Raw genomic sequence first — 14,582 nt, forward strand, 5'->3', positions numbered from 1 at the left:
ACATGACACCAAATTTGTAACCACAACTTATTCCATGGTTGAATAATTGCCTTTAAAAGACAAGGAGGTCTCAAACAAAATGTGCTTCTGCCGTTTTTTTACTTGGGCGGTCACTTCTGGGTCTGTCTTTGACATCTCCGGTCTGACGAAACTTGGCTTTTAGCTTGGAGATTATACTGCGGGAAACTCCCAAAGTTGCCGCATTTTGATTCTGAGGTTTGTCAGCCTCAAGCGGACCAATAGCACGAGCCTTATCCAGATCTGATAATCGAACCATGGTTGATTAGAATTTTCCTGCAAATGACCACTATGAAGAAATGACCAGCAAGAGAGATTGACTTGCGTTGATCCATTTGAATCCACACGTAGAACCATCCTAGCACTTTTTATTCAACATGATTTACGACAAACAACTTTCCATTCATTCTTTTATTCACTCGTTCATTCAATATACGGTTATATATTGATAGATATACTAACCGTTTTTGAAAGTTTCCAAATTTTTTGAGGAGTTTAGTTTGAGCAGCTCATAATCGGCGGGCCTTGTAAAATCGCGGATTAATATCAAAAATATTTTATTTTGAGAATTACCTTGTGACATCTTGCAAGAAGCATCACGAATTATTAATACAAGTCCTATACTTTGTCTACTTTCTTTAACATGTAAAATACAGATCAGAAAAATCAACAATGTCAGTCATAACGTGGGTCAACTATTCGAGATATGCAATACTAAACCATTATAGTAATCGATTGTCCAATGCAAATTTATTACGACGTGATAATATTAATCCAATGAGCGATCGAATTGTCCGCTACGGTTGACTAATCCATACGATAATGACGCTATTGACGCGTACGGGCGGAACTCCACTGACCGAGTTTTGGCATATTTTTCAATGGTTTGCTGTTATTTACTCATTAAACACCGCTCATGGCCCTGCATTTCTTATATCGCCTTGATTAGAGTTCGAAGCCCTGTCATCAACAGGTATACCCAATACAATCCACTATGTAAAGCGAGCCGTGAATGCCATAATGTTGAAATACGTAATTCACGTAATTTCACGAGCACATGTTGATAATAGACGTTTGATTAAGAAGTATCCGTTTGTATCGGCTACCGAACGAAACACAATTATTACATGTATGCACATTCCGTGTCACAGAAAAATGTCGACCAGACTAGCTTTGTCAGGCAGGGTAGGCCTTACGTGCCGAACGTACATTTTAAAGTATTTGCATAACACTTTTGCATGAGGTCATCTAATATAAAACAAACAAAAACAATATTATTTGAAGTTTTAATTAAAAAAAATTTACCCTATTTTACCACGGTAAATTAAGATGGCGGTAAACTCACAACACTGACATGAATACAAGCTTTAGTATCATTTAATGATATATTTACTCTATCGCTTGATGTATGGTACATAAGGGGGGGCAAAATAGTTTTGTAATATGAGGGTGGGGGTCATAACAGTTTTAGGTCCATTAAGACCACCGGGGTCAACAAAGTTTTGGGTTCACGAAGAGGGGGGGGGGGGGGTTAAATAATTTGTAACACGAAAAAAATATTGCCCACCCCACCAAAGTAAGTTCTGAACACTCCCTAAAATCAGTTGATTTTTCAGCAAATGTTATTTTTCAGTGAGTTTTGCTTTTATTCCGTGTTAAATTATGGCAAACGGAAACAATCAAAATATGATGTAGCTAGGAAACAAATACTATTATCGCCCGTGGGTGTCACCCATGCATACTTTTTAACGTAGGCCTACCGGTATTTTGCCAATCACAAAGTTTGAATTGTAATTGGTTAATGTAGGCTACTCCCTAACAGAATACGTTTATACGCTGGCCAAGTGACGCAGTTAAATCGGATTAACTACCATAGCAATAGATGAATACAATTTCGACCTCAAAGAGCTTTCAATAGTCGTAGAGTAGCAATAGATGATGTAATGCTTTGTTCCTTTGATGCCGATTAGAAATTGCGACAGGCTATTCATAAAAGTGGTACCATTGTTTCAAACAAAGGGGTTCCGCCATTAAATTGGTCACTGTTCCGGCATCATATTAACGCTTTACACAACAGGCGAGTATAAATAAAGTGACCACAATACAGTCGTGTGTAAGGACAGTCATGTGTAAAGTACTCACGTATCCCAAATGTGCGCTTGTGCGGGCCTGAAGTCTATAAAGGAGGCTTAAGTTGTAGATATAATCTTTTTATTACCCACCTGACTTCAGGCGCTTTATTTAAATAAATTGAATGCTCCAGCTGATCGATTACACATCAGAATGTAATGGCTGTCGGTGTACATTTCTATAGTACTCTATAATGGCATAATGGTAATCGCTGCATATACATGTAAGTATAAGTATAGACCTATAAAGGTTTTTTTTTCAAATGTCTATTTAATTTTATTTTAAGAATGAGATGATGAGACTGGCATAGAAATATCGGCGTACCAAAAGGGGGTGGGGGAGGGGCAGCTTCTCCCTGTGAGAAGTCTTGAGAGGGGATGAGGGAGGAAGAGGGTATAGGAGGGATATGGTGAACAGGGAGAGTGAGAGAGGACAAAAAGAAAGAAAGAGGGGGAAGCGAGAGAAGGAAAGCGAGGGAGTAATAAAGTTAGTGTAGGCCTAGTAAAAAATAAGTACAGAGAAAGAAAAGAAAGGAAAATAAATGTAATAATAATTATTATAGAAACTTAACACATAACAGCACACAGTGTCAACACCCTGTATTATAAATATTTTTTTCCATACAGCTCAATACTCCGTTGAAATCAATATTCTATTATTGACGCAGATAAAGAAAGTTTACATATGCATTGTTTTATAGGATTTGCACCTGGAACTTAACTGAATGGGCTAAACGTGGTCCTTTATACCTATAAAGTATAATTGTAATTCTCAAAATTAAATATATCACAATTTTTACTTTTGATTTGAAAATCTTTACTTATAAAATGCAGTAAAATATATCCACAGCAAGCTGCAAGGCCCCGCTAATTAGTGTATTGCTTTTCAAGTTAGTATACAGGAAACAAAACCCTGGTTTTACCTGAAAACAACTCGATTCTTCTTGTAATAGAAACATAGGGGTACTAGAGCATGCACAAATCGTAATAATGTGTAGAATATAGAAACACTGTGGTATCTCATATGATAGTCATGGTATGCTTAGCCTGAGTCGCTCGGCCTATCTCGAACAAAATCGCTATGCGTAGCTGTTGAAAAACGAGAGGATTCGCTGTACTATCACGGCAATTTTTGACACGAAGATATAGGGATGATGACGATGTGCAGCACTAAGCAGCCATTCGATGACATCAATGCCGTTGTGCGTTACGAAATTAAAGAGCTCAGTCAGATGTATTTCGCACCTGCCAAGCACAAGTCACCCAATTTCGAAAACTGGACGTTGAATCAAGGGGGGTGACACTAAATTCACGGTTGTTCTATTAGCAACGCAAAACCTATGAACAATTCCGCTGGTTTACTAGCTAGAAAGTGAGGCCAGTTATCGATCCGTTATGAATAATTCACCATGTTTGACCCTTGGATCATGTTAATTGATATTGGCAAATAAAAACGTTGTTAGTTTTGTGAACTTTGCCTGTTCAATGAGAGTATAGCGCGCCCCCAATACATCTGGGTACAGGCGAAAACGATCCAGTTTAATGAAATGGCGGACGGGTATTCCCATCAGGCACCAGTGATATGTTTTTTCAAAGAAAGTCTACTAATTTGATATGAAATGACATTTTGCAACAGCAAAGTCAAAATTAGGATTTGCTGTCAATAATATGAAGAAAATATGTGACAGAGGCAAGGTATGAAATACAAGTAGTATTTGAAGTTACAATAACCTTTGATATCCGACCTGACCTTCCATCATGGCGCCTTATTCGTCTTATGTATTTCTATTATGCTCTCAAGTAAAATAAAATACCAATCTGCACTAAGCAGACAGAATGTTACTTGGCTCCCAGCATGAATTATTGATTTTATACGGAGGTAAAGAAATGTACAGTTGACTATACGACTATGCAAGCCGTGCAAAAAAACTCCAAAAATTTACGGTAAATCTAAATAGTGGTCACATGTTGACATATCATGTGTTCGGGAAATCACGTGGCAACTTTTTAAGATTTCATGCTTGTTTACTAGTTAATTGCCATTTGTACTCTTTATTATTCATCTTTGTTAATTAACATATATTTTAAATGCTGATAAATCGTGGTTGGCTGCCCATGATATCTGCTAAATTAAATGTTTTATGAATATAATTTTACCACGCAGAGGGGGTCACGCAGCAGAATTTCACACCACCTGACTTAGCTAGATTTCGAAGCTCTGCTCTTCAAATTCATGTAAATTTCAAAGTTTATACGCTTAATACCGGGGGGCACTTCCATGACAGATATGCATCATGTGCCTCGGGATAGACCCCCCTTTTCAAACCGGCTTGTACCCAATGACCCCCTTTTTTGTGTTATGGTCCTACCTATTACCCCAATGACCCCCTTTAAAAAAATTCATGTACTCAATGACCCCCTTTTTCTATTTCCTGCTATACCTAATGACCCCCCTTTTAATTCCCAAATTTAGGTGGTATTGTGTTCTCCTCCAGAAATAATGAGATTTTTCACATCTCCAAGGTGGCCAAGTTGTTTTTACGCAGTTTGGCACTTATTTATGTGTACTTAATGATACTCTTTTGGAAATCCTGTACTCAATGACTCCCATTTTACTCTTTGTTACCCCAATGACCATCCTTTTTTCAAAGTTTCATACCGAATGACCCCATTTTTATTCAGGTTGTGTACTGAATGACCCCATATTTTTTATAATTGTACATTTGACCTGAATGCCCCCTACTTTTAACATGGCCGAGGCACATCCCTGCCATTTCAGATAGGGAGTGCCTCCCCCGGGGCTTAATAAATTTAATATGATACTGATTTTTTGTTATTACCAACTGGTACACTACTAGTAGGTATATCACCTCAAAAATAATCGCAGCAGAAACGCGTTATTTAATGTTCCTACATTATTAAGCTTTATTAAAGCATCAAAAATCAAAAAACAGAATTGAAATCGGTCAATGCATTGTGATGTAATGTCAATTTAAAGATGCTCGTAGATGGAATGAAATCCTGCCACAAATGGCTGTAATGACAAAATTGGCACATTTCGAGATTTTGAAGGTTTATTTGGACGCTTGCTTGGAAAAACAGCGTTAATTTAAATAGCACATGTTAAATGCCTATCTTTCCTGACTTCGTTACAGAAAACAAAATTAAAAAAATCCATCATTGAATTATTATAATAAATTAATCAAATATACTATTTTAGCCATTTCGGCCAATCTGCAGACAAATTAAATCTCAAAAATGACTAAGTTCAGCTAATTAATATGCAAAATTGATGCCAATAGAAAACCGTACATGATATAAAGGTGCGGTTTTTTTGCACACATATGTATACAAAGTTCTTTCAATTGATGACAAAAAATACACAAAAAGTAATTAATTATGCAAATTAGGTAATTACAGCTAATTATGTATTTATGATATTATTATGCAAATTAGGCATGAGTAATTTTGGTTTTTTTTTCAATATTTAATGAACGTCTGTTCATTCATCATAAATCTTTTAAGTATGATCCTGTTATGAGGTTGAATAAATGAACTGCAGTTAATTATTTAAAAACAATACAAAAAATTAAAAGTTTGACATTTTCACAGTGTCTGGAATATAATTTTCATTTTTACTGTAAACATGGTATGTGTCACCATTACTCAAAGCCAAGTCCGAAAAGTAAAAATTAAAATTCAGTTGCAATGAGACTTTAAATTAACATTTTGTCATCTGGATTAACATAGGAGGATAATCGGTAAAATGAACAGCAATTTTACTGTACAGCGTATACAAAAATAGTATGGCCTTGGACACACACAATGGCTTAGAGCTATTGTGGTTTGGAAAATTACTCCCTAAAAAAAACAATGATTAATGTTTTGCTTCAACTGGTTTTAGGGAAGTGTTTCATTTGTTGTCGACGGAATTAATTTACATGCTAAGAAAGATTAGTATTTCAGCTAAATGGTGGTAGTTCCTTTACTTCAGTAGGCCTATATTTACTGATTTATGAGCGATCTTCAAAATCCATAAAACAGGCAGTAGTTCTTAAACAAAACAATTTTTAATTTGGGGGACCTGATGGTAGCCTCGGAAGGCTTCACACACCATATATTAAAAATTCAAACAATTTGGATAAATGAAGCATATGAAGAAATTCATTTATCGACATGGATGTTTTCTAAAATTGGCCAAATTTGAAGCGCGCCCTTTTCAATTCACTGTTATGCTTGCATGCACAGTGTAGCAGAATTATTGTGCAGCCACTGTGACATACCTACTACTAGCTTATTACCTCGGTTGTTCACGGTTGTTCTATCAAGCACGCAAACGAATGACAAATCCCGTTGGTTTGCTATCTAGAAAATGAGGCCAGTTATCGATCCGTTATGAACCATTATGAATAATTCATATTCGACCCCATGATCAAGTTGGCGAATACTGACGCCGTTAGTTTTACGAACTTTGTCTGTTCAATGAGAGTATAGCGCGCCCTCAATACATCTGGGCACAAAACACTCGAAAACGATCCGATTTAATGAAATGGCGGACAGGCATTTCCCATCAGGCATCGTGATATGTTATTCAAAGAAAGTCTACTAAATTAATTTGGAAATGACTGTTTGTAATAGTAGTGTCGAAATAAGGACTCGCTGTCAGTAATGCGAAGAAAATGCGTGACAGGTGTAAGGTATGAAATACATGTAGAATTTGAAGTATAGAAAATATTTGACATCACATCTGACCTTCCATTTTGGCGCCATTTTGAATGTGTGTTTCTATTCGTTTCCTTGCGTGATAATAATTATCAATCTGCAATTATCAGACATATTGGTACTTGGCTTGCGGAGTGAATAAGTATTTTTAAATGTATGTAAATATTTTCACATCATAGTGCTATTTCAGCTATGCATACACAACACCAAAATGAACCAACTTCTGATTGGTCACAGTCTGCGTATTCCGGAAATCTAATAAATCAATGTCCTTGAACATTTTAAGATCCATTGTTGCTTTGACATAGCTGGATGACACTGTGTACACTCAATTATATATCATTGTGAATTAACATGTCTTTTAAATGCAGACGAACCGTGTTTGCTTCTAATGTATTCGATAAAATTCCCTATTATTTGGATAGGATTCTATGATGCAGCCGGGTGTGGCCACGCGTTGCCACCAACTGGCTTTAGCTGTAGTTTCAGTCGCTGGAGCTCCGCACTTCAGACGATAAAAAGGCATGTAAATTTCAAAGTGTATACACTTGATACATTTAATATTTGGCCTTTCTTTTATAACGAAACGGTATACGAAATATACCAGCTTATAGTTAAAGCCATATTATAACATTTGCTGAGGAGGACGCCCTCACTGATATTTTTAAATTCACTTTTTTACACGATTATATTGTACTTTATTAAACCAATATACCCTGCAAAATTCAAGACTCTAGGTGCTGTAGTTTTGTCAAAATCCGAGATTTTGAATAAAGCGCCGGAACCGGCGTCTTATTATTACGATGGAATTATTAGTAGGCATGTCCACTAAAAATTGAAGTACTTTTAAATTGATTCAGACCTAACTTATTGGATGGGAATTGATGAAAGAAACATTTTGGCGTTTAAATAATCTTAATCGGACGTTTCATTCCAGAGATATGGCCTTTCGAGTGTCACGGTTTTATATAGGGCTGCTAGAACATGTTAAAAAGTTAAAGTCCAAAAGGAATACTAACAGAAAGTGCAACTTTAAGGTACTTTTTCTTAATGTATTTATTAACTATCTTATCTGGAACATTATATTTGCTTATAACAACATGAAAATAAGATCATCCTGACAATTTAATCGATTTTGTTGACATACAACAAAAACTATAAGACCTCAAAACCCATGGTTTGTTTGTTGAAACCTCAAGCATGATCATAGATGGCCGCCATGGAAAATATCTCCATAGAGGAGATGAACAATAAGTGCATTATTTCAAATGAAAAGCGGTAGTCTTAAACATTGTTCAATCTTTTAAAGTCAGCACATTTTATCTTCAAAAATTATTATATTTCATCATGGCATAAGTTTGGTAACATTAATCACTACCAATTTTGAGAAATTTGCTCCAACTCAAAGGTTATCTTTACTACATTGAGCAATACACTGTGTGCATGGAAGCCATGATGGTCCCCGGTTTTTATACTCCCTATGAAATGGACATGGTAGTGAGAAGTGCACGGGGAAGTGCATGATTTGAGATGGGCCGCGGTAGGCTTAAACATTCTTAAATTTCTTAACATCCTACACATTTTGTCTTCATAAATAGTTAAATTTTATGAGTATGTAAGTTTGCTTGTCTGATTCACTCCAAATTCGGAGATAATTGCGTTTGAACACCTGATGCACGGAATGGTGTCACTTCAACCTGTTGTAGTTCTCATCTCATTAAATTTTTCATTAAAAAAGTTGATCTCTTCATGCAGGAAGGTCCTCTCTATTTACTGACCAAACAGGAAAAAGTTTGGTGAATGTTTTCTGGTGGAATCAGGAATTTCTTGAAACACCCTGATATAGGCCTACATTTGGATCAAAACAAGTATGTACGCCATTTAACATGCCTGGGATTTCTTGTATCGATCAGTTTCTCCATAGACAATACTTGTGTGAGTGCACGCACACAGTAAATGAAAAATCGTTCTAGTGGAAACTGTATTGAGAGTGGGCATCCCTATTATTAGTCGAACGCATACACGATGTTCATAACACACAGTACACACGGCGTGCAGGACGGTGATCTACACAACAAAGGGTCGTACCATAACATGACCGAATGAGTGGTACGTATTGGCGACATACGCGCTGGTAGTAAATTCCAATTTACTTTGCTTTGCCGTAGTTGTTCGGCTCAAAAATAAAAGGGGATATATCTGACAGTAAAAACTAACATTTTATGTCAAAGAATTGCTAATCTATTTTGTATGATAATGTTACAATATTGCTTTAATACAGAAAGGTGATTATACGTATTCACTTATCAATTTGGCATGAATGCATGCCCCGTCTCCATAACATGACTACCGCCCGCAATACGCCAGGGCACAAATTTGAATAACAATACGCTATTTACATATCAATGCACCTCATGCTAATGAGTTGAGCCCTCTCCGGGAATTGCTCTATGGTTGAATGTACACTCTCATGAATATTGATTGGCAACATTTTCCAATATGTCAGCGCTAGACACAATAGAACAATGGACGTTGCAGCCCGTTGTTTGACCCAATCTACAACGCACAGTGTCATCGCCCCGATATCTTCATGGCAGAAAATGCCATGGTAGGTTGAATCCACAGCCAAGCATGGCCATTGTGTTCCCACCTGTTTAATAGTTTTTAAATGCATACTGGCTGAAGGACATCCGACTAAGGCTAATGACATTAGCCTGTGACTGACCTCTGTACGGTCAGCGAGCATACATTCGCCATTGTCATCTGCTTATAGACTGCCTCTACGATAGTCTCCTACACAGCTTGTTTGTGTTAGTCGGTCTGACACTCGTCGATCCTGTATGTTCGTGATAGCCACATACAGTCTGGCCCGAGACTACCTCCACGAGGGTCTACGCTGCGCTATTTAAAATCTTGAATTTTGGTCACTTTTTCAGCTCAAGACGCAAGCTACTCTCTCAGGACGCAAAATAACGACTATCATATCTGTTCAAAATGTATATTCAAGTGCAAGGAACCACATCTGGTTTCTTTATACGAAATCATTTACGGGAGATATTCATCATTTTCCACCCCGGTATCCAAAGATTTATCGTCTGAATATCAATCGTGCATAGCACATTTACGTGTATCGATCCCGTGTATTCATTTCAGTGTCTCTGCCTTGTACGTATAATGTAATTATTAACCGGGCGATGTCGATGTGCAACGTTCATGCGGTACCGATGCATTGAACCAGGGAACGCTGGTTATCATCGATGTAAGTTCCTATAATAGTTCAATGTAAGAAAATGAGCCAATAGACGTAATGAATAAAGATCGAAGTTTTGGATTGTTAGTGGCGGTATACAATTGAATACCTGAGTGGAAGAAGGGCCCAACTCCAATTTTTTTTACAAAAATGAGTTAGACCCACCATTTTATTGCCAGCAGACTGTTCTTCCTTGTGTGTGAAAGATGAGCCAAAATCCACTCTCTAAATAGTCTTCCACGTACACTTAATCATGGTTTTCATGGAAGAAAGGCATAACTCCATGGAGTTGGGCCCTTCTTCCACAAAATTGGGTTAAAGAGGAATTTTGTTCACCCATGAAATCTGCTTTTCACTACAATAAAAAAATCCTAACATATTACATGCTTCTACTTGCGCAATTAATGGATAATTACCAAATTTCTGTAGTTATTTATAACACATCTGCTTACGGAACTGGCACTTGCAGTATATTAGTGGAAGAAGGGCCCAACTCCATCTCGTATTAAGACCTGTACCGTTGCCATGGAAACATCATACATAGTTTCGAATGTATGTAATATTGTATGTTCCTGTATTAAAGGTCCCCTGAAGATGAAAACATTCTGTCTATAAAACTTTTCCAAATATTAAGTTTTTTCTTAATATCTCAAAAACAGTTTTGATGGATATTCAATTAAATTTTAAACAATAATTCATACTGGCACGCTAAAATATTTTCGGGATATTATTTTACAGGAGGAAGCACATGGCAAATACTATTGCCGCGGGCACCATTTTGGAAGGTCACGTGAGGTGTCAAATGATTTTTGTGACTTCAAATACTCACTGTATTTCATATCTCTTATGCTTGTCTTATATTTCCTTCGTATTATCGATAGTTAGTCTTAATTTCGACATTACTCTATCAACAAGACATTCCCTTATCAAATTAAAAGACTTTATTGTAGAAACAAATCACTGTGGCCTGATGGGATGTAGTAGTTGACCCACTTCCGCCCCATCTGACCTTGCTTGGGGGTGGGGCGCTTTTTACTATCTTCAACAGGTTCGATTCGCTAAACTTACGACACCTTTATGTGGTGATCTCAATCACATGGGCTAAGTAAGAATTTATGTGAATTATTCATAACCGATCGATACCTTGCCTCACCAGGGATATAAAGGGATAGGCATCGTAGCTATTACGTAACACACCGAATGATGTAGTTTAACTCTAGACAATAGGCGCCATATTGCAGGAGGGTTAGAGTTCATAGAGGAAACGTTAAAGGTTAGTAGATTAGGTCACCCAGGCACATCACTAATGTGTTTCACGAGTTGTAATACCGACAGGTAAAAACATTGATTTTGTAAAATTCTCCCGATTTTTTAAAATTACTAAATAAGGTTAGTACTTCAAACCATTCTTTGATGAATCTATGCAATATGACGGTAATTTTTGAAACATCTAAGAATCAATCTTAAACATCTTCATGATATTCATTTTTTTGCGCATGGTCAAAGCATGCTCTTGCGCTATCCACAGACTATCCGGTGGAAACTTCAAAGCAACGATCATGCGTTAATATTTACAAAATGGCGAATGATGTAGTTTAAGTCGAACAATAGCGTGACCGGCGTGACGTAGTTTTTGGCATTGTTCCTATATGCACTTTCACCCTCCTGGCCTCACTTTGTTGAGAGTAAGCCAACAAAAAGGTTTGCGTGGCTAATACAAAAGCCGTGAATTTAGTGCCACCCGATGGCCGTATTTGTTTTTGTTTTTTGTTTTTGGTTGATTTGTATGGCGCTTTCAACTACTGAGGTTATTTGCGCCAGTACTCACTCCTTTGTCAAGTTGCACCTGTATAACTCCATTCAGTCACAATACATAATTTTCTGCATCACTGCATCTTATTTATTTCTATCCTCTTCATGCCTATCTCGTTGATATCTCCTGCTGTATCTGCTCGTACACTAAAATCCAGATTGTTCCTCTGTCTGCGTGGTAAAAACCAAACGGTGTCTCTTCAGAGCCACTCCAGGCTGAGTCAGCCGAGGAAGGGCTAAAACGTGGTCAAATTACTCTGCATGATCCTACGCTAGCTTTACTTCCCCGCTTCCAAGCCTGTTCCCCAGAGCCCAAGTTAGCGTTATCCATCCGACACCACGTGGAGGTTTGGGTTGAGTTGCCCGCGAGCAATTACTTTGCCAGCTCTACGGGCCTTGTCGGACCCCGATGGCCGTACGCTACGAGCATTACTCTTATATCATACACGTGAACACTGACATGAAATCGGAGAACTCTTTTGATGTTCATTGATGTATGTAAAGCGCGACCTTCAGCGATTAGTTACCGACAGATGCACAGAGTTATGTGGGCCATGAAAATTGGTTATTTGCATAATAAAAATACAATATTAAATCCTTTCTATAGTCTGTATACTTTCCTCGAGTCAGTAATTCTGTGTATATGGTATGTCATGGTCCAAGTATTTTTCATCAAGTCAATATACATGGATATTTCAATATCACATATTACTAATTATAATAAAGAAGCGGTCTGATTTTATCCATATTTGTAAAAACCAATAAATTTGTAATACTTAATGGCAGTCCATGCATTCTCTCATAGCTGGCCATGTTCATATCATTACATCACTGTAGTTTCTAGGTCAAATCTGTCTCGTTCGAAGGAACTCATCGCTTATACATGTTATAGTTGGTTTTTGCGGAATAACAATTTTAAACGACCTATTTTCTCAAAAAAGGGTCATTTTCATTGTCATAATTTTAGCTTAGCGGCAGGAGTAGATACAAAATTTACTATTATGCACTATTTTTTCCATTTGATCTGTCACCCAAAGACCCTTACAAGTTCAACAGCAACTTTCATTTATCACTGATTTTGTTACTTATTTTGAAAAATCAATGAAATTTGAAGCCATTTAGAACTAGAAATTCGTTTTCCGAGGTTTTTGTGGCGCTGTTTCGGCTCTCATCCAAAGATTCCATTTAAAAAAAGATCATGTTCTCACCCATATGACCCCATATTTTTTACATTTTGCTCTCACCGAATGCCAAAAATCATGCTTTCACCCAATGACCCCATATTTTTTACCATTTGCTCTCATCGAATGCCCCTTAGTGCGAAAGTGCTAGCCCTACACCTATATCCATTTCATATTGAAGTGCCCCCCCGGAGTTGCTAACCTTAATAAGAGCTAAGTATCCCAAACAAAGAAAGGTGAATGGAGGTTAACTGTGGGTAATCGGATTATATGTTCGAGCGATCTCCTCTTTTCTATCTTCTCTTTTCCAGTAATATCAAGGACGCACTGATTACACGCCTTTATTGATTTTTGCACATGATTGTCATGGTTATTAAACAGTAAACAATTCGTGGCAGTTATTTTTTTTAAAATATAAATAACGCTGGCTCACTATAAACCAGTTCTAACAACATAAAGTAGCTTAAAGTACTACCAGGGCTACGACACTCAGCTCATTTGCATGGCAAAATTACCCGTCTCCTCCGCAGCCAATTTGGTTTCGCTCCATCGAAATCAAGCAGGCCACGGAGGAGACTACCCGCATTTGTGTTTGTTCATTTGTGACCCCTCAGCACAACTGAGCCCGGATGTCGCCAGTGCCACTATTGAGATATGCTCCATTGAACTTAACAATAAACAATAGGAAACAAAGGATTTATTGACTGTTTTATTGATTTTTCACTACTTAAATGTCAAGTACTATAGACATGATATACATCATTTTAAAGCTAATTTCAAGCAAAATATTTTGGTTGAATATCTCAAAAATGATGATTGGCGACTTCAGGCTCAGTTGTGCTGAGGGGTCACATTTGTGTATGGAGAGCCATTATTGGAGTCTATAATGACTTAGGCTACGCTCTCAGCTAGAGTCCGACGCTGCATTGTACTAGAAATACCTTTTCTGTGAAATCGCTATAGAGCCAACCGGGAACACGTATTCGTTTTGAAAATATAGCATTAAAATTAGTATCACCCTTGTGGCCCCGTGCAGTGGAAAACCTTAATTCTTTCATTAAAAAGAAATGAAAATAAAAAACAACACGGATCTACCTGTGCACCTATAAAATGGGCACAGCAATTTGTCTCAAATATGTAGTGAATTTTAAAAAACATACGGGATATGATGAACATTGACCTGACGCCATGATAGCAGGATCTATTAGTCGTTTTATATACAATGTATATGGGAAATTCCAGCCAAAGCGGGACAAAATTCTCTCTGGGGGCCATTTTGAAAATGTTTTCCTTTTCAATTCTAGACTTATCAAATGAGGCGATCATATCTAGTGAATCATCAGGTGGAAGTGCCATCGGATTGAAAAAAAACTTTTCTTGCTAGACCAAATAAAGTGTTAAATGCGCATATGCATGTTACCCACGAATTCAAGCCTTTTTACCTGTTGTACGCCATAAAATTTCACTTTC

This window comes from Amphiura filiformis, chromosome 12 (assembly GCF_039555335.1).
Source record: "Amphiura filiformis chromosome 12, Afil_fr2py, whole genome shotgun sequence".
NCBI lineage: Eukaryota > Metazoa > Echinodermata > Ophiuroidea > Amphilepidida > Amphiuridae > Amphiura > Amphiura filiformis.